Source organism: Vulpes lagopus, chromosome 11, assembly GCF_018345385.1.
Source record: "Vulpes lagopus strain Blue_001 chromosome 11, ASM1834538v1, whole genome shotgun sequence".
Lineage (NCBI taxonomy): Eukaryota > Metazoa > Chordata > Mammalia > Carnivora > Canidae > Vulpes > Vulpes lagopus.
This window is the reverse complement of record NC_054834.1, coordinates 103,156,744-103,180,998: the sequence shown is the minus strand read 5'-3', so window position 1 is coordinate 103,180,998 and position 24,255 is coordinate 103,156,744. Positions and strand designations below refer to the sequence as shown.

The 24,255-nt window shown below is 36.0% G+C and overlaps 1 long non-coding RNA gene across 2 annotated transcripts in view; it reads right to left on the bottom strand.

Annotated features, from left to right (window-relative positions):
* The window catches only part of LOC121501443, a 554,541-nt gene that overhangs the window by 397,200 nt on the left and 133,086 nt on the right, over positions 1-24,255 (bottom strand). For both annotated transcript variants that reach the window (XR_005990606.1, XR_005990605.1), the window contains exons 4-5: positions 11,056-11,252; positions 5,918-5,975 (exon numbers count right to left, since the gene is read on the bottom strand). This is a non-coding gene — a long non-coding RNA (uncharacterized LOC121501443). The remainder of the gene's footprint in view (positions 1-5,917; positions 5,976-11,055; positions 11,253-24,255) is intronic.

The window sequence follows — 24,255 nt, the reverse complement described above, 5'->3', positions numbered from 1 at the left end:
TCGCAAGTGTTTGTAAGGGTAAAAATCTGTGTTAAGTGGATTTGAAAGGTAAAGGCAGCAAGAAAAGAGCTGTAGAGTATCAGAATGTAAGGAGTGATATTTAGGCATGTGCATGAAAAGAAACAGGGATGAAGTATTTTTAGACAGCCTTATTTAATCCTGTTTCATCTTTCTGATTGTCTTTATGTGTCCTATTTCTTTTTAAACGGCAATTGGTAGAGCTGCCTCCTTTCCTCAGATTTGCCCTAGTCGCTTGGTTCGTGTTTCACAGCTGTTAAAAATAAGTCAATAATATTGACTGCCTAATATTCACATAGTACTCTAAAAACCACTGATACAAAGATTACAACACTCTCTACCCTTCTGGTTGTCTTCTAGAAATAAAACCAGTTCCCGGGGATCTCCTAGGCTAGATGGAATGTGCCGCATGGCATGAGAGACCAACAGTTATTTGAATTTAAAGGAGAAAGGCCTTCTTAGAAGGAGCAGCATTTAAGATGCCTGAATGAAGGGGTTGTTCGAGATGTACATACACAGAATGTACATGCCTAGAATGTTCTAGGCAGCTGAAGGGGCAAAGCCTTGGGTGTGGAAGAGACAGAAAATTCCAACGAACAGGAAGTATCCAGTTTTAGTTGGATGATACGGTAAAATTAAAGAGATTAAGCAAGAAAGATGTGGTACTTTATCACTGAGCTCTTTGCACTCCCATCAAGGGTAAACACTAACTTGATCGTCAACGGGGAGCTGTTTTCTGCAGGGGAATAGAGCAGGGAAGTAATTTTGGAAAGTTAACCTGAAAGGAGTACTTAGAGCAGAGAAAAGGCAAGGGAAAGTATGGGATGGGGGGGGGGGGGGGGAGGCAGGTCACAGAATACACAATAGGTATGGAGGCCAGAAGGCCATTTCATCTCCTTGCAGAGATTAAATCTCATAATGGGAATGGGAAGTGCAGGGAGCAAGAGGGTGACAGCTTCCTGGGAATCTCACAACTTTGGGATCCTGTAGGACAACTTATGTTATTGATACACTTACTAGGTTGACTTTTTCATATTCTTTTTTTTCTTTCTTTTACCATTTTAGGTAGATGGCTGCCCTGATGCACCTTTTTCTCTTCCCTTCTTCTGTGCCTTCACTTACCAGGAGCATCCACCCTTTTACTCAGCTTTGTTAGTGCCATGGTAGATTAAGGCCCCTCTGCTAATATCATAAACACTGGGTGGAATTTCTAAAGAATAAAAGTCAATTCTTCTTAAGGGGTAGAGAGGTCTTCCCTGAGATTAAGAGAAGAGTTTAAGTGATAAAAACATGCAAACAGCAATACTGCCAACCGTCTTCAAGTGTCAAAAAAAAAAAAAAAAAAAAGTACACCAAGAGATTGCTCCCCAGGGAAGATGGGGAAAGAAAACAGACACGTGGGGAAAGATGAGGTGGCTACTGTCAGGTTATGACACTATGCAAAATCTCCATGGCCAAGGATGCGCAGCCCACTGCAGAATTACTGTGCAGTTTGGAAAGTAGATGTTAAAGGCCCAGGACATTGGTAGGGCCATGGTATGCCAGGGAGTTTCCCACCACCACGAATGCTCTGTTCCTCCATTTTATCTCTTCACCTCTATCTTGTTCTCATCACCCCAGCCATACCCATGAGCAACTGATAGATTCAGCACAAAAGACATTCCAGTGCTATATTACACAGCATCATCTCCTGCCCATGAAGGATTTATTTCCAAGTGTTTTCATTCCTCTCGGTTCTGTAAGGTAGAATTGTACAATCTTGATTTCACCTCTAAAATGTCAGAGTCCTGACAGTCATGATTACAGACAGAATGTCAGTCAGAGGTTCACAGTAATTGGTATCTGTGCCAGAAAAGTGGATCGCACTCGACCTGAGAAGTAGATCTACTTGGCACCATTTGGAAAGGATTTAACACTTTGTCACTGAAACTGGCAGATTTGTTCAAAATTTCAGTGTGCCCCTTTGCTATTTATTATGGTGGAAATAACCACTTTAGGCTAGGAAACAAGATTCTAGAAGTGTTCCATATCTTACTGATTTTGTGATATCCTGCAGGGTTGTTTTGTGATACGAAGTAAATACAAATATCCATAAACTGAAGCGCTACCTAAATGAGATTTCTTACATAATTACTACTAAAGTTTTACCAACACTTTAGAGAAGACCATAAGAAATGAATGTTTTCAGAAAATTCCTGAAAATCCAGATTTTCTCCATAACATGGTTCACATTTCTCAGTACCATTCAGGGGTGAACAATCAGTTTTTACTTCATAAGAAACTTCATAAGTCAGAAAATTGTGAGATAATACAACCAAAAGTCATACCTAGGTTTTGTTTTACTAAATGCTTCTAGTTTAGAGATCTTTTTATAAAGAGAATATAAAATCACAAGCAGGGATCCCTGGATGGCTCAGGAGTTTAGCACCTGCCTTCAGCCCAGGGCGTGATCCTGGAGTCCTGGGATCGAGGCCCATATCGGGCTCCTTACATGGAGCCTGCTCTCTCTGCCTGTGTCTCTGCCTCTCTGTCATAAATAAAATAATTTAAAAAGTAAAAGTGAAAATAAAATCCCAAGCATATAATTTGGTACAAGACACATATACATTAAGTCTGAAGAAAGAAATCATAATAAATTACAAATTAAAAAACTGACAATAGTAACATACAAATTTCAGGGAAATGCAATAAATGCCTGACATATAAAGACATTTTTTCTGAAATTTTTGCTGTCTATATACTCTTAATACCTTTTTATATAACCATCATTTTCTATTATTTCCATAGAGAAAGCACAATTTAGCCTTTCCCCTAGCATAGTTGATTGCAATATTTTTTATTATTTATATCAGAAATGTATAAAACATGGCCCTTCATATTTAGATGTATTCTTTGGTGGTCCAGATTTGTGCTCTCCTATTGGAGACTCTAATAAATTTCGTGATCTCTTTAAAATATTATGTGAATAGTACATTTGTAATTGTATGTATTCATTATTGAGAATATTCCTGACAGGAGAGAACTTCTGTTTAGATTTGATGTCAATGAGAACTCTATTTTCTGCTTGCAATTTTACACATCTGCTGTTGGGAAAGATTTACCACAGACTGCTTCGCTCTGTACACCACTAACTTTATTTAGCCTAAGCTGCCCACATATGTCCTATGACAGATCCTGTGGGACTTGTTCATACTGTAATAGGAACTGCACCTTCCTGACAACTCACCAGGTGTGTTGGCTCAATGGGTAACTTCTAGAAGCAAGTCCCATCTTGAGTCATGAATGTGACTGTCTCATAAATACATAACTACAAACAAATATACATATCTACCTAAACTAAATGTGTTCCTGACTACTCTTCATCTACATCTCCAAAATTCCCAGAGTCACAAGAACACTGTCATACGAATAAGAAAGGATAGATTTAGGAGCACTCTAGTAGAAGGAGGCGGCAGTCTGGCAGAGATAGGTGTCAAAAGAGCTTTCTCTGGAAATATTCTAAAACCATGACCATACGCAAACACTACTAAGGCCACTTCAGTCCTAGAAAGGGCTTAAGCAAATAAGGGCCCAAAGCAGAAGCTCAATTAACCTCGTATTAAGTCTACCTCTGAATCAATGATACATGAAAATAAGAGACAAATACTGACTGCATTCACTTTTTCTGTTTGTATCACAAAAGAATGACAAGTCTAGATCGGGGATAGGCTACAGTTCTTCAAGCTTGACCAAGGATCAGGGTCTAAGTTCAAGTAGACAAAGCAAAAGGAAGTTTAACCGAGAAAACCAGGTAGGTGACAAAGCTGAAATTCTAATGGAGATATAGAGAGAATCAGGGACAAGAAATGGGAATAAAAAGTCAATGATGAGAGTTCACAGTCACCAGGCAGGAAACCATAGAAGCAACTATACCTAGAGATATTTTTTTCCATTGGGCTTTCTGTGTCTGAGGACACCTAGATTATCATAAACTCACATAGCCCAAAAGAGAAGAAATCATCCACTCCAGGAGTATAAAATAGAAGCTGGTGTTGGTCTAAGTTGTAAAAACTTGGCATAAATCTTTAATCACTCTGGTTTAGTTGACCCTTCAGTGGATTCGACAGTAATTTCTTTCAAATGAGACTATCCATGAGGAACTCAGCTAAGGAGAGGCTGTGTCACTAGTGTTCAGTGGGACTGCAGGTAATTACACTGACTTCTTTTTAAACATTTTCTTTTTAGTACTATCACATTCTTTCTGAGCTTGGGAATTTACAGTCACTCAGAAGCGAGAGTATCAGAGAATTTGTTGTTGTTACCAGAAAACAAACTCTAGTTTCCCAGTATTCTCCCCCTCCTCTACACCCCTTAAAGAAACATATTACATTTCCAGGAAGAAAAAAAAAAATTACTGCATTTCTTTTGGTTCTAGCTCTGGGAAAATCATACCAGTAGTGAAAGTCAGATGAGAGGTTCAATACTTCATGTAGTTTACCTGTTCCTCTCCTTGAAATCGGTCTTTCCTGGGAAAACTACAAAATCCACAGGGCTTGGATAGAGTCAGAAAGCAAAATGAACTACATGTTTGGAAACAATGTTGTCCAAAGGGTGATCCTAGGTCCAGCCGCACTGGCATTCTCAAGGGTGCCTACTCGTAACGCAGAATCACTGGCTCACAAAAGCTTTGGGAATCAGAATCTCTGCATGTGGCCCTGTACGTATGTGTGCCTAACGAGCACTCAGGGGACTCTTATGACCATTGTGCTAACTCTTAAAAGTGGTAGGAGCTGCCATAAAGGAGCGGGGATGGACTTCCTGTATGGTCCTGAGATACAGTCAAGACGGCTCAAGGAATGGTGTCAAGTTTTAAGTCCAGAGTGCAGAGAATCCCAAAATGAGGAAGCTCATGCATTTTAACCCTCTCTCCTCCTCCTGAGCTAACCCTCCCACAGATGAAGTGCCTTACATATCCTTAACACCAATTCAACTTTGCTGCTTCCCATTACTGCTCCTCTGCCTTTTCCTCTCTCCTTTTGTCTGGTACAACTTCATTCTGGGTGTTTCCATGGCCCTCCTGCTCATTCTGAACGCCCAGGACTATAAGGGGCCTCAAATCCAACCAGTGCTTTAATTCCCTCTGCAGTATTCTTGAAACATTCCATGTGTCTTTGGGTAGATTGACTCTATTGAAAGGGAACTCTGGGGCTGCTGGTTTCATTTTTAGACACTGCTGATCATCAGAACCGTCTTTCTTATCATGAATCAAAATGTGTTTCCATAATTAGCACCAATGGCCATAGTTCTGACTTCTGAAAATATATTTCTGGCAATTGCATTCCCCTTCCACATGACAGTTTTGGCTACTTTCTTACTGATGAGTATTTAGCTTTAAATATTTTGTAATGTATCCAGGATGAAGGTACTCTATGAATGTGAAATGAGAGTTAACAGTCTCAATTGCCATTCCTAAAATAATAGCTTCATAGCAACACGCTAATTAGATAAAAACTCTAAAGACTCCCCCTGCCACCAGAAAAATAACCTATATCTAAAATAACCCAGCCAAAAGCCTGAGGAAACTTCTCTTTTTTTGTGTGTTTCAGTAGTGGTTCTCAAACCAGGGCAATTCCCCCCACTAACCCCGCCCACTATCCCCCTTCCCGTCTTGAAGACAGGGAACATTTGGCAACGTCTAGAGACACTGTCACATTTGGGAGAGAGGTGCTACTGCCATTTACTGAACAGATGCCAAGGATACCACTAAACATCCTACAATGCCCAGAACAGCTCCCCCAGCCATCCCCACAATTAAGGAGTATCCAGACCAAAGTGTCAAGTGTTGAGATTAAGAAATCTTTGTGAGAGAAAACTCAAAGTCAACACAGAAAAACATATACAATGATCACTTGTAACTTACTCTTTTCTTGGGATTCTTTTCAAAACGGCTGAAGTTTTCAGACTCCATCACCTCTCACCTGGAAAGTGGTTCATATATTTTTATGAGCTAGGATCGCCATTGACAATGTTCTCAGGCGTTCAAACATTTGTCTTAGTGTAAAAGAGATCAGGCTATTTGGATATATTTCTTTAAATGTTTTGCTAATCTATAGTCTAACGACTCGGAGATGATCAATTCTCTTCTACTTCTAAAGTAAAATTAAATGTCAGCAGAGGAGGTCCTGGCTTTGAAGTCACATATTCAACATCAACCTTCCATAAACCCTGCCTTGAACTTTACTCCAAAGAAATAAACATTGGTGTAAGTACGTTCAAATTACATAGTAAAGATGAAGGCAAAGGTAATTTTTAGACATTATTGAGTTTTACAATCATTCATGAGGTATTTAATGTGCGCCAGACATTTGATGTGTGATATGAGGGTAGAGAAGACACAATCCCAAACTTTAATAAAAAGTCTGATGAGGAAGTCAAAAATACAAGCTGTTTACCCAGAACTAATGGCTTTTCTTCTAATTCCATCAAAAATAAATAAATAAGTATAAATAAAATGAGAACAGCCCTTCTTTATTCTTCTGCCACTGAATCTTCCAACCCACAAGCGTCTGTAACCATGTGTGCTCTGCCTCCATGCTGACGTGGTGGACTCACTGTGTTCTATGCAGGCCATCCTGTCTCACATATTGGGTCCCATCTCTGTCTACTCCAGAGATTTTCTGAGGCAATTATTTCCTCTCTCTTCTCTATCACTGTTACCATAAAACAGTGCTATAATATCTATCTAAGGCAGCCTCCAGTCTCATCTCTACCCCCATGCTTTTCCAATCTTCCTTTACCTTCTTAAACTCTCAGCATCATTTGATACAGCTCATTACTACTTCTTCCTTTAAATTTTTTTAAAGATTTTATTTATTCATGAGAGACAGAGAGAGACAGACAGAGAGAGAGAGAGAGAGAGGGGGGGGGTGGCAGAGACAGGCAGAGGAAGAAGCAGACTCCAGGCAGGGAACCTGATGTGGCACTTGATCCCGGGTGTCCAGGATCACGCCCTGGGCCAAAGGCGGTGCTAAACCGCCAAGCCACCCAGGATGCCCTAATTTTTTTTTTTTTACCTTAGATTTTGGTATAGCATATTCTCTTGATTTCTTTCTTGCCCACATAGCTTTTACTGGGCCCCATTTCCCCAACCCTTAAATGCTATAGTGTCATTTACTCTTATGTGATTTCATCCATCCCAATGGCCTTTAACACATTCTATATGTTGATGACTCCCAAATTTATATTTTCAGAGTGAACCTCAACTCTGAATCGTCATACTTGTTCTAGGATATCTAATGGGCATTTCTATCTTAGCAAATCCAAAACGGATTCTCTCATCTACCCTTGTAGATGAGATTGCCTGGATTCTCTCATCTACCCTTGTCAAACATGTTCTTCTAAAAGGTCCTTGTCACAGCAGTCATTGCCATAACGCAGCCAGTTTCTTGAGTAAAAACCTTGATGCCACCCTTAATGCCTCCATATTGCTCATAAGTTTTCTTCTAATCCATCAAGTGAATCCTGTTAAAACTACATCTCAATAATATCCTATTCCAACCTAACCCAAACCAGCTCCATTTCTCTTAGGTTCATTACCTGGTTCTCCAAGAAAACTTCTACTCTGGTAAATCAATAGTCAGTTTTCCCTACAGTAGCAAAAGTAAGTTTGTTTTTTTTTTTTTTAATGGAAATTATGTCCTATCACTTAGATCTTGGATACCCTGCAGTAGTTTTCCAACATTCAAAATAAATTCCTAAATCTTTACTGCAGTCTATTAGATCCTACCTTGGCTGGCTTTGGCTATCTTCTTCCTCCCATTTCCTGTCATTTTTCTTTTTGCTCATGACACTTTGTTGGCCTCTTTGCAAGTCTCAAATACTCTTCACTCCTTAGGATCTTCATACTCTGTACTTCCTAAAACAATCTGCCCCCATTTAATAGCATGGCTCACTCTCTTACATCATGCATATTCCTGCTCAAATGTCATTTCCTAAGAGATAACTCTCTAAAAACACCCTCTCTATCCCTATATTCTTCTATAATTTTGTTCCTAGCATTTATTATTAGCTAATATCATTTACTTTTATATTACCTGTTTATCCTACTATTATGTAAACTTTGCAACCACAAAGTTGTTATTTTGTTCTTGGCTCTATTCTAGTGCCAAGAACTGTGCTTGGAGTATTAGCTGCCCAAGTATTTACTCAATTACTAAATTAACTGGGCCCCATATTCACCCTGGTATCATCTAGAATGTGTAATCTCAACTTTTTAAAAGTCTTCTCATTTCACTTATTTACTAACATTATATTTTTGGAAGTAGTATACCTATGCTGTTTATACTTAACTGAAAATAAGCATTCAATTATTGTATCTCCAATACTTAAGCAAATCTTACCCTAAGGTGAGAGTAGACAAAATATAACACAGTAAATATAATGCCACAGCAAATCTATTAAGTACAAGTCAATAATTAAAACCATTGCCAATATATCACACTTATTCTAATTTTTAGTATTTTCAGTAATAAGCAATAATTTACAGTAGTCTGAATGCTTTTTGGATGAAAGAGAATGACCCCTACCTGTCATTTTAGAGATGGGAATAATTTGAACTCTTCAAAGAGAATTGCAGTATAGCTAATGGCTTTAAACAACATTCTGATACAAGAAGCAATATCTGTCTTTTCTGAATTAGGTTTTGATGCATTGCCTGACATCTAGGATTTGAAGTTTTACAAGCTGACAACACTGAAATTTCACTTTGTCAACAGCAAGTGGAAACACATATTTGAGAATCATCTCAACTGCGCAGCATAAAAAAATCTGAATAATGTTAGCAAGTCATAACATGCAGAGATAAATAGACTATTCCCACTGTTCTTGTGTAGTCTTAGATTAATTGTCAAACTTCCAGAAACACTAAAAATGAGGAGTGAAGAATATCTTGTCTCAATGTTGCTGAGAATAAAGATTCTGACCCTTATTTGACATTAGAAAGGTCACTAAATGTCTTTTAATAGGGTACTAAAGCACTGGATTGGGAGGGAACAGGCCTGGCTTTTAGTCTTTGTTTATCCACTAAGCAGCTGTATAGTCTTTGGCCTCAACTTCATTTTTCTAATAAAGGAGGGCAGTGAAATAAAATAATTTTACTTTGGGTCTTCTACTTGGGACCAAGTTGCATTTAAGTCACAAAGTTACTTATTGGAAGAGCTGAGATTTTAACCTGTATCAGGATAGGCAAGGTTATACTTGGGAAACAACTCCCAAGTCACAGTGGGTTAAAATATTCAAAGTCTATTTCTGACTCATGCTACTCGTCAGCAGCATAGTGTATTCTTGCTGGTCATTTAGAGACCCAGTTAATGAAGGTGCCATCTTGCCATCTATCTACCATCAGTGAGGCAGGAGAAAAGGAATAAGATACCTGAAGATTCTAACCAGAAGTAACACATACTTTCTCACATTTCATTGCTCAAAGTCACAAGGATACACTTAACTTCCAATGGAATGGAGAAATGCATCCCCCTGTGGGCATGGAAGGAGAACCAGAATATTTTTGAGGAGCTCCAACAGCTACACAAAAACTAATCTGAGTCAAGATACCATACTGTTCACTTCTGTGTTAGAAGAAAGCTTGTTAGTACTTCCTGGTATACAGCAGATCAACAGTGCTTATCTGTTTCTCTTAAAAGTTTACTGAGAAAGAGCAGGGGGAAAAAAATGATGAGATGTACTACATGTAAGGACATTTTTAAAGGTATTTTACTTGGGCACATGATGTAAGATATTCATTATATAAAAATATATGCATTATATATGATCCTGTAAATTATTTGTGACTGAATAGATTATAAGGAGAAACTTAACCTTGTAGTGATCCTATCATTTGAAAAAACTTTAAATATTGCTATCATAGATATAACCAATAATATAAAGTCAAAAACACAATGCTATTCAAAAATAGCAGATTTGATGAATTTTTAATTGTTTTTATTAAAAAAATAGGTGATAGTAGATTCTACATTATCAAAAATCAATTAAAATAGAAAAGAAACTCAAAATCAACTCTTAAAACTCTGAAAATTAACCAATAGTTTTCTCATTAATGCAGGGACCATTTATTCAAGAAAATGGGCTGTATCTTGGTAAAAGCAAGCTTTTGTGGGGCTTTTTGTGCTTTTATTTTGTGGTATTTTTACTTCACCTTGTTTTCACCTGCTCTACTTCTGAGATATTCATGAAGACCAACAGCCTTTCAATCCACTGTGAAAACCATCATCCCAGTAGCCATTTGTTGGGGAAGAATGGATTGTGGAGCTCCCTAAGCAGCCCCATTCCCAGAGAATTGTCAGGTGACTTATTTGGCAGCTCTCTGAAAACCATTACTGACAGGACTGGCATTTATTTGACCTGACTCAGAACTTGTCAGTGAGAAGAATCCTTTCTTTGGGGGTATTTACTAAAACAATCAGGAGCAATTGTGTAAAGTTAGTTCAGGACAAACAAATAGCAAAACTAATGAAGGAGGGATCTGATTTCTAGAACAAAGGCATCTATTAATGATGTCCAGTTTTCAACAGAAAATCATTAGGCATGCAACGAAACAGTGAAGTATGTCCCATACACAGGAAGTTAATACAAATTGCCCCTAAGGAAGCCTAGATGTTGGTCTTAATAGACAAACACACTGAATTAACTATTTTAAATATGTTCAAGGACCTAAAGGAAACTATGTCTAAAAAACAGAAATATAAGGTCTCACCAAATAGAAAATGAGATACACATTTTTAAAAAAATGGAAAAACTAGAATCGGAAAGTAATGGCTAAAATAAAAACTACTCGAAAGGATCAATAGCAGGTAGGAGCTGGCAAAAGAAAGAATCAGCAAATTTCAGGAGAGGTTAGTTCCAATGGCTTTTTTTAAAGTCATAATCATATAAATCAAAAACCCCCAAAGAGTTTACAAATACAGTATGACAAAACTCCAAAGAAATTTTTCAGTATAGGTTTGATTGTTTGACTTCCATTGACTTCAGCTTCTTAGAACATACCTGGAAACTAAGGACATGCAGCGAAGAAGCCCAATTGTATCTTATACTCAAGTCTGTAGAATGCCCAAATCCACATGAAGAACTAATCTTTCTTGGTATAAGTGCAATCTTATAAACTTCTGTCCCACAGTAGCACTCCTTCTGTTTAAGTAGTCAGTTGGTGTCCAGACTATATCTTTTCTCTTAGATTCTTTGGTCTAAGGTATAAAAAGAAAACAAAAATGAACAAAGACAGAATTGTGGGGCAAAATATGCAAGATGAGAGTCCTAAAGAGAAACAAATGGACATAAAGAATACTTGAACACAGACATAAAACTTCCCAAACTTGATGAAAAATATTGGTTTACTATCCAAGAAACTCAAGCTTTAAGTAGGATAAAGAAAAAAGACCCACACTTAGATCTAAGCATCATAGTTAAACGTTTTTGAAAGCCAAGGACAAAGAAAATCATGAATGCAACAAGACAGACATGACCCATCTTATCCACAGGACCCATAGTAAGATAAATAGTCTCTCATCTTAAACTACGGAATCCAGAAAGCAGTGAGATGACATTGACAAAATGCTAAAACCAAGAATTCCATGTAAGCAAAACCACCCTTCAAAAATGAAGTTAAGATATTTATGATGAACAAATCCAAGAATTACTAGTAGATCTGTCTCAAAAGGATTAATACAAGAAGTACTTCAGGCTGAAATAAAAGGACATTAGAAAGAAATCTGAAGCTACAAGAAATAGGAGCATAGAAAAAGCTAACTACAGGTACAGACAAAAGAGAATAAATATATTTGTTTTCTTCTCTTTATGTAATGGCAACTGACTATAGCAATTATAGAACTGCTGATGTTTGTGATGCACAAAGATGTAATGTACAAAAAACTAATGTATAAACATGACAACAGCACAAAGGGCCAAGGGAATATAGATATACTGAAGCAAACTTTCTGTATACAATTGAAATTAAGCAAGTATTAATTTTAAGTAGATTATAGTTAACATGTTAATTCTAATCCTTAAGGCAATCACTAATAAAAAATCTAAAAAACAAGGACATTAAAATGCTGGATCAGAAAATATTTAGCATAAAAAATGGGCAGAACAGGTGGGGAAAAAAGAGCATATAGAAATTAAAGTATAAATTAGCAAAGTGGATAAAAAATATTATTCAGCTATAAGCTGTTAAAAAGAGACACTTTAAAAGGCACAAATAGATTGGAGTGCTTGAGTGGCTCAGTCAGTTAGGTGCCCAAATCTTGATCTCAGCTCAGGTCATGATCTGAGGATTGTGGGATCAAGCCCTGCATCACGTTCCACACTGGGCATGAAGCCTAATTAAGATTCTCTCCTTCTTGCTGTCTCTCCCCTACATCACTCTCCGGGATTTTTTTAAAGTGATTGTTTTATCACTTTTTTGTTTTGGCGATAAAACAATTAAAAGACCAAGAGTTTTGATATAAATACTTAGGATCATTTGGAATTTGCTGGCCAACAGATTTATGTGTCAAACTTTTTTACTAAAGTAATGATGTTTCCAAAGCCATTCTTTGCTGTAGTTTTGGTATGAAATCGCCAATCTCATAAATAGTAAGGAGAAAGTAGGCAATTTGCAGTTTTATTTGTGTTACCTAAAGGAGCAGTGTGGACTCAGATGCAATCAACCAAATTTTAGGGCTTGGATAGTGCTGATGTAGAAGCATCCATATTTACATTTTTGTATTTTTCATATGCAATCATATTACCCAAGACAAATTATTCCATCATTTAGTGTGAATAACACTTTCTCCCAGATCTACAGGAAACTTCTGTAACATTGCTTTTTAATTGCAATAAAATGACTGAGTTACTGCTATTGAAAGGAAGAATAAAAATCTCAAATCAGTAACTTAAACTTGCAAATAAAAGCAAATTAAATCCAAAGCAAGAAGAATATAACTCCCAAAAGAAGTAAATGAAATAGAGAACAGAAAAACCGAAAACCAACAAAACCAAAAGTTTAGTGCTTCAAAAGATGAACAAAACTGATAACTAGTTAGACTTACTAAAGGGGAGACTTACAGGATACAGAGAAAGCTTAAGATTCAAACTACTAAAATCAGAAATGAAAGAAGGGTTATTGCTACTGACTTTCCAGATAAAAAGGTCTACAAGGAAATACAATGACAAATTGTGTGCCAACACATCAGATAACCTAGGTGAGATGAAGAATTTGCTACTAAGGCACAGGTACCGAAACAGACTCCAGAGGAAAGAAAATCCCAACAGACCTTTAACAAGTAAAAAGATTAATTAGGATAGCAACAACACTAATAAAAGCTTCCCACAAAGAAGAGCCTAATCCCAAATCGCTTTACTGGTAGTCTAGCAAACATTTAGAGAAGTGCTAACAATCTGTCAAATTCTTCCAAAAAATAGACAAAGGCATACTTTCTAACTCACTTTACAAGGCCAGTATTACCTTGATAAAAAAGACACCACAATGGAAGAAACCTATAGACCAATAGGTTTTATGAGTATAAATGCAACAATTCTCAACAAAATACTACCAAACCAAATCCAAAAACATGAAAAAGAATTATACATGATGACCAGATGGTATTTATTCCAGGAAGGCAAGAAGCTTGGGCATTAGGAAAAAAAAAAAAAAAAAAAATCAGTCAGTGGCATCAAGGACAGAAATATATGATCATCTCAGTAACAGAAAAAAATTATATATAAATATATTAGTATTAAAGATCTAAATAAATGGAAAGATATCCCATTCTCATGGATCAAATTATATTAAGATGGCAATATTCACCAACTGTATCTATGGATACTACCAAATCCCTATCAAAATTCCCCTCATTTATTTGTAAAAATTGACAAGCTGGTCCTAAAATTCATATAGAAAGTCTAGGCCAAGGCTAGCCACAACAATCCTGATAAAAATAATGAAATTGAAGTTGGAGGACTTACACTTCCTGATTTCTTCTTCACAGAAGAATTTCTGATTCTATATGTAAGGGGCTAGAAGTCACCACTCCATCCTAGCGAAGTGAAAAGCCGAATAGAATGGGGAAAAAAAATCGACTCTCCTAGGGCCTAAGAGAGGAACTCCAGGAAATTCACTGCCTACAAGATTAGAGAGATGGACAGGTGAATACAGGGAAGTTGACTTACAAGAACAGAAACTCACAAGCATAAGCCACCACAGGAACCAGTCCTAGGGCAGAAAAACTTGAAATGGAACTGTCAAATTACCAGAGGCTCAGTGTGGACACATCTCCGACTTCCCACTTATAGCAGGGGAAAGGGAAAAATTTTGAAATATACCAAAGCACCCTTCTTAACAAGGCTTGCCCGGGGGGGGGGGGGGGTACTAGTTAACCAGAGCCTAATCTGCTGGAGTATTACCACAGCCTAACTGAGCTGGGGAAGGAAAATACCCAGCTCCATCTGTCTATAGCCATCTTGTCCCAACAAAGCAGAAAAAGAAATGGAGAAATATTTGTAAAACCATACTTCAGGCTAATTTTAAAAAAATAGTACTTAGTACATACCTATAAATTCTTTAAATATACATGGTCTAAATGTCTAGCCAAAAGATAGAGGGTAACTGAATGGATGAAACAAAATCCATGTTTATGCTGCCTGGAAGAGACTCACTTCAGACCTCAACATATACAGACTGAAAGTGCAGAGATGGAGAAAAAAATACTCTATGAAAATAGAAGTGAAAAAAAAAGCTGGAGTAATAATATATTTATATCAGACAATACAGGCTTTAAAACAAACCCTCTAATAAAAGAACTAGAAAGGCAATAAATGATGACAATGATAGAAGGATCAATCCAGCAGGAGGATTTAACAATTGCAACTACTTATGCACCCAACATAGGAGCACCTAAATACATAAAGCAAATGTAAAAGACATAAAGGGAAAAATTAACAATACAATAATAGAATATTTTAATACCCACGTATATTCATGGATAAATCAGACAAAAAAATCCATAGGGAACAGTGGCATTGAATGACACATTAGACTGAAAGAACTTAAATATATACAGTCTATCCAAAAGCAGAATACATGTTCTTTTGAAGTGAACCTGGAACATTTTCCAGAATAGATCACATTAGGCCAAAAAACAACTCGCAAATTTAAGAAGACTGCAATCATTTCAAGCATCTTTTTGCAAAAGAATGAAACTAGAAATCACAAAGGAAAAAAGTGGAAAAAAAATGCCACAAACACAGCGAGGCTAAATAGCATTTGACAGAATTCAATGTTCATTCATAAAACTCTCCAAGAGAATACAGGGTAAATACACCTTAATGTAATAAAGGTAATGGTATTCACGCTTGCAACTTTTATTCAACATAGTATTAGAAGTCCTAGCCAGAGCAATTAGACAAGAAATAAAAGGCATCCAAATCAGAGAAAAAAGTAAAATTGTTCTTATTTGCAGATGACATTATACAAAGAAGACCATGAAGACTCCACCAAAAAAAGTGTTAAATTTAGTAAAGTTGCAGGATAGACAAATCCCTATGCAAATCTGTTGTTTCTGTATGATAATAATAAACTACCAGAAAAACTTAAAAGAATCCTATTTACAATTGCATCAAAAAGAATACTACCTAGGATTAAGTTTAATCAAGGAGGTTAAAAAGACCCTATATATGGAATACCATCAGACACTGAAATTAGACACACAAGTAAATGGAAAGAATATTGTTAAAATGTCCATACTGACCAGAGGAATCTACATATACGATGCAATTTCAACATTTCAATGGCATTTTAAGAAGAACTAGAATATTAAAATCTGTATAGAACCACAAAAGTCTCCCAAAACCCAAACCAATCTTAAGAACAAAGCTAGAAGCATCACACTTCTCAATTTCAATCTTCGTTACAAAGCTGTAGTAGTGAAAACAGTATGGTATTGGCATCAAGACAGACACATAAAATGAATGAAAGGATAGAGATTCTAGAAATAAACACACATGAATAGGGTCAGTTAATTTATGACAAAGATGCCAAGAATATACTATGGGGAAAGAACAGTCTCTTCAATATGCTACTGGGAAAACTAAACAGCCATATGCAAAAGAATAAAGTTGGGGATCCCTAGCTCAGGGTTGAACACCTGCCTTCAGCCCAGGGCATGATCCTGGAATCCCAAGAACGAGTCCTGCATCGGGCTCCCTGCCTGGAGCCTGCCTCTCTCTCTGCCTTTCTCTCTCTCTCTCTCTGCCTCTCATGAATAAATAAAATCTTAAAAGAATAAAGTTGGACCACTATCTTCTACCATACACAAAAGTCAACTTAAACTAAAGACTTGAAGATAAGACCTGAAACATTAAAACTCCTAAAAATAAAGGTAAGTAGTATTCCCCTGGACATTGGTATTAGCAATTACTTCTTGGACAGGACACCAAAAGCAGAGGCAATAAAAGCAAGATTAAAAAAAAAAAATAGTATCAAACATAAAGCATCTATACAGCAAAAGAAACCAAAAAAATGAAGAGGCAACCTACCACGTGGAGAAAATATTCGCAAATTTATCTGATAAAGAATTAATATCTAAATCAAGAACACACACAACTCAATAGTAAAAAACAAAAAACAAAAAACAAAAAAAAAAACAATCCAATTAAAAAATGGGCATAGATACTGAATATCCAGTTTTCCAAAGAAGACATGCAAATAGTCAATAGGTACACAAAAACAGGTCATTAATCAGGGATGTGCAAACCAATGTCCCTAATCAGGGATGTGCAAATCAAAAATTACAATAAGGCATCATCTCACATTTGTTACAATCGCTGTTATCAAAAAGACAAGAAATGTCTATTAGCAAGGAAGTAGAGAATAGGCAATCTGTATGCCCTGTTGATGGGAATTTAAACTGGGACAGCTACTATGAATAATATGGAGATTCCTCAAAAAAAAAAAAAAAAAAAGAAAGATAAAGCTACCTTTTGACCTAGTAATTCGACTTCTACTTATATATTCAAAAGGAATGGAATCATGGTCTCCAAGAGATATACTCCTCTCCATGTCCACTGTAGCAATATTTATAATAGCCAAGAATGGAAACCACCAATGGGTCTATCGAAAAATGAGTAGATAAGGAAAATGTGGTACATATGCACAATGGAATACTATTCAACCACTGAAAGATAAGGAAATCTTACCAACTGTGACAACATGGACGGACACTGAGAACATTATGTTAAGTGAAATAAGTTAGAGAATGACAAATCCGTATGACATCAATAGATGGTATCAAAAAAAACCAAACGTCTACACAGAGAACAGATTGGTAGTTGCCAGAGGTGGGGAGTGAGAAAAAAAAAAAATCATGAAGATGGTCAATAGGTCCAAACTTTCTGTTATAAGTTCTTGAGGTATAGTACATAGAATGGGGACTATTAACACTGTAATAAATATTTGAAAGTTGCTGAGAGTAGATCTTAAAAGTCGTCACTACATGGGGGGGGGGAAAAAAACACTGTCGCTATTTGAAAAAAATTAAAACCAACGCTGACACACTACTGCATGAAAAAGAGTGATAGAGCACCAGTATTTATTAGTCCTTCAACTGTTTGGCTCTTTGAACTTTTGTGAAGTATATGGGAACTAGGAACACAGGAAATTGTTGGAATTGAACCACTGACAAAGGGCAACACGGACCCGGGAAGTAATCAGTTCTGTCTACTTGGTAAAGCAGTTCAGTTACTGGTCTCATAGACGCTGTTGGACTGGGCAATATGAAGAGTGGAACCAATGTTGCCAACATTGAAAATTGAGCACCCTGGATTAGATCTTTCATTTTTACTTCTCAGGATGTTTTAGGTATTTTTACAAACACATTAAGCCCCTCCCTTAACCAGGAGTGAACATGATGTGAAAACAAAAAGAATAAGTGTTTGGAACCCCCATTTGGGTTCAATGCTCATAAATGGGAGTTGGGGTAAGCCAGCTAACCTCTCACTGGCACAGATTTTTCAACTTCTAAAACAGATTTAATAATGCTTTATTGAGGGATATTGAAGATTAAAAAGTCTTTTGAGTATATTCTATAAAAGGACCCGGTATAAAATAGAGATTAAATAAATGCTTATTGAAGAGCTTATTTTTATTAAATAGTGCCTGGTTCTTGCTATTATTTCAAACCACCACAATTTCCCCGCAAAAATTCCAATTCTCACATAAAATGTTAACCCTAGTGACTTGGAAAAGCACATGCTTCATGCAAAGATGTCCAAAGTAGTGTACCTATTGGGAGAGTGTGGCTCCGTGACCTGAGAAAGCACTCCACAGTCCTTGCTGAGCATTAAAGGGTTTAATATCTGCATCTCCACATAGAAGAGGTTCTTGAAAGTATCAGGCTTGTAGGGCATGATCTCAAGAACAAAGCAAGGTCAATGTTTCAGCGCTAAGTAAAAGGATTCTCCACAAGAATGCTGTTCTCATTTTAAAGGAGCAAAATGAAGTCAGTTTCAAGACCACAAGATGCTCCAGGAATATTATTAACATCACTTCCGTTTTATTTGGTTTAAACTGCTTAATTCTAAGACTTGAGATTGCAAAAAGATATATACAAAATTTACCTATCCTAAATGCCTTTTGGAAATATGTTGAAAACTAAGATTGTTTTAAAGCTGACCTGTGTCCACTAAAAACTTGAGTTTTCTTCCATTATATGACAGTATTTCAAATCCTTCTGATCTGTATTTCAAATAAAGATAAGCAGTAAGAAAAATTTGTAATTTATTGTAATCTATATCTGACAGTACATCAATAGACTAAATATGCCAAATAAAGCTATACAAATGGATCAAAGATTATTAAAATATGGGGGTACTTGTCATAAGAAAACAAGGTGATTTAATAGAAGCCAGTCAAAAAGAATTGCTTAAAGCTTCTCAGATTAACTTGGGTTTTATCACGTCTCAAAAACAATATGATCTTCAACGTCAAACCATTTCAATTTAACAACTGCCATAATGCTTACTATGTGCAAGGCACTGTTCTAGCCTGTTACCTTTGTCCTGCCCCACTCAGCATTTTCATATGAGCCTTTAAATAATCCATTATTTTTTTCACTCGCTTCTCAGAAAGTACTGAGAATCACATTTTTCAAAAAAAATTAAAAATTATAAACTTTGCTTCAAAAGGATATTTTCAAGTGAAAATTCTTCCTAAATCATGTCAGATAAAGAACTTTTATCCATATAATATAAAGAATTCCTACAGCACTAGTCTTAAAAAGACAATTAAAAGGCTAAAGATTTAAATAGACATTTGTTTATTGAGCACATGAAAGAAAAAAAAAATCCTCATTAGTCACCAAGGAAATGCAAAACAAAGCAAAACACACCTTCACACTCACTAGGATGGCTAACATGCAAAACCTGGTGAGTAACCAATGTTAGTGAGGACCTGGAGAACTTGAAACCCCCTTAATACACTGCTATAAGGGTTTGGGAAACAGTCTGACAGTTATTTTAAATGTTCAATAAAAAGTAACTTTGACCTAGCACTTCTGGTAGGTTTATACTCAAGAGAATTCCAAGTGTCCACACAAAAAAGCCTATTTATGAACGTTCATAGCAACATAATTTAAAATGGTAGAAACAACCCAAATGTCTGTCAACTGGCAAATGGAAGAATGAAATGGTTTGTCCACAAATGCGGTATTCAGTCATAAAAATAAAGTATTGATACATGCTCTATGATATGGATTAACTTTGAAGACATTTGCCTAAATGAAAGAAACCAGGCAAAAATGGCTATATATTGTATAATTCCATTTATATGTAATTTTCAGAATAGGCAAATCCACAGAAATAGAAAGTAGATTAGTAGTTGCCAGGGCCTCAGGGAGGAGGAATGGGTATTGACTATTAATGGGTGAAGAAATGTTCTAAAAATCAGACAGTGGTGACAATTATACAATTCCATGACTACCAGAGTTATACACCTCAAAAGCATGAGTTTTATGGCATATGAATTCTATTTCAATAAAGTAGCTTTGAAAAGCAGTCTGAGTCATCTTTAGTTTCAAATATACTTTACAAAATATGGGCATATTCTTTTATATACACATATACACATGCACACCTAAGTCCGTAGTTTTGAGGTATTTGAAAATGCATATATTTAACTTTTCCTTAATGATGAAAAACAAATCAATTTTCTTGTGTTCTAAATTAACTAGTTCTATATACATATATAGATCCTTGCACCATGACCAAACTCATTTGACTATTTCCAGTATTTATCCAACATAGTATGATGCATATGGATCATTGCTGGAAAGATTCCTACAACTTCTTAACTTGGAAGACTTTAACAAGTTGTATTGATTTCTATCAGGGCAATGCCATTATACTGAAATTTTAAGTATTTAAAATTTGTCAGCCAAAGACATTTCTTTGTATCATTTAACATGTGTCACTAGTTAGATAGCTATGAGAACTAAAGGAAGTTCAAATTAAAGTATCTGCACAGTTAGTCTTTCCCCTAAAATAACCCAATCTGGAAGATAGTATTAACGCTTCTGCAGAGCAGTCAAGTCATCAACTTATATAGGTCATGATTATTTTTCTCTTCCACAAATTTCTTATCTATTGCACACAGACCCTCTTTGGGAAACCACCGGAATGAGAGCGCAACAGAAGTGTGAATTTTCTAACACCGCTTTCTGTCAATATTTTCCTTTAAGTTCTCCCTTGTTCCATTACAAGTTTGGAGCTCAAGTCATTTTCTAGTCAATAGCTCTTTGTATCTTTTGACTGAACCAAGAAATAAGGAGACTCTCTATGGAAAATCAAGTTGTGATTGACCATTACAGGAGAATCAATTTTAGTCAGACATACATCAGTTTGTTTCACTTGACAATTAAACTGTTGCAAGAAAACTAGGTTGCAAATACCGTGACTGACATAGTACACACTGAAGACAACCAAGTCAACTGTCAACTTCACAAGAGCAAATAGTAAAGAATTTTTAGGATCTTATGATCCATATCATACAATTGGCATTGTACTATTTTTAAACAAAAATTAAAAATTACTTTTTTCAAGTTTTTTTAAAAAATTAAACTTTATAGACGTTATCTCATTTCTTTAATTTTTTTTAAAAAAAGATTTTATTTATTTGACATAGAGAGGGGACATACAAGCAGGCAGAGTGGCACACAGAGGAAGAGGGAGAAGCAGGCTCTCCACTGAGCAGGGAGAAGATCCACATGGGGCTGGATCCCAGGACCCTGGGATCATGACCTGAGCTGAAGGCAGACACTTAACCAACTGAGCCACTCAGGCGTCCCCCAATTGTTTCTATAATATACCATAATGTGTATTAATCTCTTAGGTATTATTTGAGTGGCAACCATATACATTATAATTTAGATCACTTTGGGAAAATGTTTACTTCTAAAAATTGTACGTATGGGAGAATTATAAAGCTAGGTATACTTGAGAGTATTAAACTTTTATAAAAGGAAATTCAAATACTACAATTATGACATTTTTAATAAATAAAATATTTAAATCAAGTACCTTACATATATCTAGGCTATCCAAATTGTTCTTGGCAAACAATGATATCCCGACTTCCTTCATGTTTTAAGTTGCTCATCAATATTTGTAGCTTATTCCAGTAAGATTAGGGTTTTTATGTACAGAGTAAAAATTCTCCATTTGACCTTTTGAGATGCTTGAAAGATAAAAATAATTGACTGCAAAAATAAATAAAAAGGATTTAAGTTGACATTACAATTTTAAGGTTGACCAACTATGTGCTAACATATTTGGAAAGTGTACAAACTTTTCTCCCCCCAATACCCAAGCTAAGTGTCATTGGGTTTGGGTTACCTAACAGGGGTGGCAACCTGAAACTCTAGCTATAAAAAAATACAACAGTGAATTTAGCAGAAAGGTGTACACTCTTAAGAAACAAGTCAAAATTGAGGCTGGTGCTATAAAAGCAAATATTCTCTACAAATCTATTTTTGCCTTGTAAAGTGTTTTTTCTTGTAATTTAAATTTATCTGTAATTAAAAATTGGAATGTTTCACGAAAAAATAGGAGTATCTTGTCTTGGGGGGAAAAAAAAAGTCAGTCTGGTAACCCTAGGCTCATTTTTCACAAATAGCAAAAAAAATAAAATAAAATAAAGTAAATTAAAAAATAAAAATAAATAGAAGTAATTAAAGTATGCTCCTTTAGATGGGGCATGCCAAAACATTGTTTTTCAGATTTTTTTTTGTTAGGATTTATGATGATTTTAACTTCTCTACCTTACTGATTACTTACCCTTCTAAGCATCTAAGTTTATGACCTCCACCAAAATAGATTTAAATGCTTTCATTATAAAAACCACCAACAAAAATGTTCCAGAAAATTTAAGTTGCCCCAGAATTTATCTTCAATACTTTTATTTTGATGTAAGTAATGACTTTGATTAGTCTTTAGAAGGATTAGCACATATGTCAGGTCAAGTCTAGCTTTCAAATCAGCATGGAAAGAAAGCCTTCAAGTCTTAGGCATGTCATGTTCTCCACTTCCTGGAAGCTCTGTTCTCCTCAGTCCCCTTAGAATCTACCATTATGGCTAATGCAAACCACACACATGTGAAAATGAGCACTGTTAGAGAAGGTAAAAAAGGGAAGCAGTCCTTCCCAGTCATACGTGTATTTTCCAATACACAAATTGTCTCATTTGTAATGGCAAAAAGGAGAGGACAATACAGAAATAGGTCAAGAGAGTGTTGGATGAATTAATTTGATACACTGGAAATGTAAAGTACAGGAAATTAGTTAACGCCAAAAGACAATATCCACAATAGCAAGTGAAGAAGCAGGTCCAAAGTAGTATGTGTACCAAACCCAAATTTCATAATAGATATGAGCAAAATGAAAATCTTTGTATAAAATATTAACAGAAGATTTTAGGTATAATGGATTGAATAACATCCACTGAAAATTTATGTTCACCCACAACCACAGAATGTGACCAACTTTGGAAAAAAGTGTCTTTTTGTACAGGTAATTAGATAAGATGAGGTCATACCGGCTTAGGGTAGGTCTTAAACCCAATGACTAGTGTCCTTTTAAAAGGGGACACCTGGGCAGCCCTGGTGGTGCAGCAATTTAGCACTGCCTGCAGCCCAGGGCGTGATCCTGGAGACCCTGAATCAAGTCCCACGTCGGGCTCTCTGTATGATGCCTGCTTCTCCCTCTGCCTGTGTCTCTGCCTCTCTCGCTCTCTGAATAAATAAAGTCTTTAAAAAAATAAAAATAAAATAAAAGAGGACACCCAGAGACACACAGAAGGTGCCGTATGAAGAAAAAGACAAACTAGAGCAATGCAGCTACAAACCAAGGAATACCAAGGATTGCTGGGAGCTACCAAAAGCCAGGATGAATAGTTTCTCTAGAGCTTTCAGAGGAACCAGAGCCCTACTGACACCTTGATTCCTTGTCTTAACCGTGAGAGAACATATTAGTTGTTTTAGGTCACCAAGTTTAAGATCATTTATTATAGTAGCCCTAGGAAACTAATACAGGTAAGTGATCTTTATTTTCCTCCTCATGTATATGGCTTTTGCCCTATGTGATAAATTAAACATGTCCGTTTTATTTTATTTTTTTTAAAACATGTCCATTTTATAATGAGAAAAATAAAGTATGTCAAACCCTGATGCTTTTAGTATTTATCTTCTGTATTTATAGGATCAGGGATTAACAAGGAAAATCTTTCTCCTCTAAGAATAATCAAACATCACTAAAATTTATGAACAATAAAATCAAGGTAAACTGAGCAGTTTGGCAAAAGCAATAAAGAACTTCCGAGACCACTATTATGTTTGGTTCATATAATATTGATTTGGTTTTAGTAAATAGATACATTTCTTGAGTGGGCTCTGAGAAAATTCAATACGGAGCAAATTAGACAAAACATGCTTTGATACAAGACCGATAGAAACAATCCAAATAACAAAAACCTTGGAATTGGAAGATTTAGAATTCATCTAGTACATCTTCCCATAACTCAAGAATCTTCCTAACATTACTGACAGGTGATAATTCAAATGCAATTTTCTAAGTACCCCACTTGCCAAGAATAGATGGCTACACAATCCAGTGTCTACCTCCGAAGGTCAAGCTTACTTCTTCAGAAAGCAGCCTAGTTTACTCT